Source organism: Mandrillus leucophaeus, unplaced genomic scaffold, assembly GCF_000951045.1.
Source record: "Mandrillus leucophaeus isolate KB7577 unplaced genomic scaffold, Mleu.le_1.0 Scaffold17, whole genome shotgun sequence".
NCBI lineage: Eukaryota > Metazoa > Chordata > Mammalia > Primates > Cercopithecidae > Mandrillus > Mandrillus leucophaeus.
In genome coordinates, this window is record NW_012101698.1 from 707,966 (window position 1) to 710,267 (window position 2,302).

A 2,302-nucleotide genomic window follows, 5' to 3' on the forward strand; every position below is an offset into this window, starting at 1 on the left:
CTCCTGACCTCATGATCCGCCCGCCTTGGCCTCCCAAAGTGCTGGGATTACAGTCGTGAGCCACCGCGCCCAGCCTATTTCTATTTTTAATTGTATTTTACTTAAAAGTTTATATTATGGTAAAAACAGCATGACATCTACCATCTTTTTTGTTTTGTTTTGTTTTGTTTTTGTTTTTTTGAGACAGTCTCACTCTGTCACCCAGGCTGGAGTGCAGTGGCGTGATCTCTCCTCACTGTAACCTCCGCCTCCTGGGTTCAGGTGATTTTCCTGCCTCAGCCTCCTGAGTAGCTGGAATTACAGGTGCAGGCCACCACACCAAGCTGATTTTTGTATTTTCAGTAGAGATGAGGTTTCACCATGTTGGCCAGGCTGGTCTCAAACTCCCAACCTCAAGTGATCTACCTGCCTCAGCCTCCCCAAGTGCTGGATTACAGGTGTGAGCCGAAATCTACCATCTTAAACATTTGTTTGTTTTAAACACATGGTCTTGCTCTGTCACTCAGGCTCGAGTGCAGTGGTGTGATCATAGCTCATTGCAGCCCCGAACTCCTGGGCTCAAGCAGTTTTTCTGCCTCAGCCTGCCAAGTAGCTGGGACTACAGGTGTGCACCATCATACCTGGCCAATTTTTTTTATTTTTAATATAGATAGGGGTCTTGCTGTGTTGCCCAGGCTGGTCTTCAACCCCTGGCCTCTACTGATCCTCCTGCCTCAGCCTCCCAAAGTCCTGGGATTATAGGCCTGAGCCACTGCACCTGGCCTATCTTAAACATTTTTAAGTGTACAGTTCAATTGTTTTGAATTTTGAATATTGAATATTGTTGTGAATCAGGTTCTTCAGAACTTTTACATCTTGCAAAAATGAGACTATACTCATTAAATAAATTCCCATTTTTTCCTTTCCCCAGCGCCTGGCAGTCACATTCTACTTTGTGTTTCTACGAATTTGACTACTTTACATACTGCCTATATTTTTGAGATTTAGCCATAAGATGTCACTGTAGTAAGTGAGCACACTTGTATAACCACCATCTGGTTCTCCCTCATCCCCAGAGGTACCCACTGTATTACCATAACAGCATAGATTCATTTTGCCTGTGTTTGAACTTTTTATAAATGGAAATTTCACAGTGTATATTCTTTTGTGTTTGGTTTCTTCAGTTCAACATATTGCATTCTCATGTGTTGTGTGTGTGGCAGTGGTTCATTCTTTTTCATTGCAGGTTAGGATTCCATTGTATGATTATATCTCAATTTATACATAGTCTGCTGTAGACGTTTGGGCTATTTCCAGTTTGGGACTGTAATGAATAATGCAGCTATGGCCTGTGTGTTGTGTGTGTGTGTGTGTGTAAATATATATATCTGTTACACATTTGAGTATATATTTAGGGGATCTCGTTTGATTTTTTATTTTTATTTTTTAAAGAGATAGCGTCTCACTTGTCCAGGATGGTCATGAACTCCCAGGCTCAAGCAATCCTCCCACCTTGACCTCCCAAAGTACTGGGATTACAAGCATTAGCTGTCGTGCCTGGCCTTCATTTGGTTTCTTTTTTAATGGAAATTTTTATTGAGGTAATTGTAAATTCATATGTAGTTGTAAGAAATGATAGAGATCCTTTGTACTCTTCTCCCATTTGTAACATTTTGCAAGACTTTAGTACTACCAGGATATTGACATTAATACAGTCCACAGATATTCTGATTTCCCAGTTTTACTTCTCTTTTTTTTTTTTTTTTGAGATAGAGTCTTGTTCTGTTGTCCAGGCTGGGGTGCAGTGGCACGATCTCGGCTCACTGCAACCTCCGCCTCCCAGGTTCAAGTGATTCTCCTGCCTCAGCCTCCTGAGTAGCTGGGACTACAGGCACATGCCACTATGTACAGTTAATTTTTTGTGTTTTTAGTAGAGACGGGGTTTCACCATGTTGGCCAGGATGGTCTCGATCTCCTGACCTTGTGATCCGCCCACCTCGGCCTCCCAAAATGCTGGGATTACAGGCATGAGCCACCACGACCGGCCTTGCTTCTCTTTGGTTTGTTTCTTAAAGGGAAAGCAAGGTGGTTTAATTTGTAGTCAAGAGTCACTTCTTTCTTGATTACAGTGCTCATTATACAAATTTCATCTACCCGTTGGTACGGAAATGGTACCCTGCCACTTCCCTGGACATTTATTCCAGACAGAAAAATTCCTGTACAACCCCCACCTATATGTCTGCCAGCAGTTGATCTCTTTGCCTTCTTAAAAAGTTATGTAAACTCTTATCTAGAATATTTGGGGTTTTTAGTTCAACTGACT

At 42.1% G+C, this 2,302-nt stretch overlaps 1 protein-coding gene across 2 annotated transcripts in view; it reads left to right on the plus strand.

Annotated features, from left to right (window-relative positions):
- The window catches only part of LOC105537180 (cytochrome b5 type B), a 47,737-nt gene that overhangs the window by 22,583 nt on the left and 22,852 nt on the right, over positions 1-2,302 (plus strand). The window lies entirely within an intron of this gene.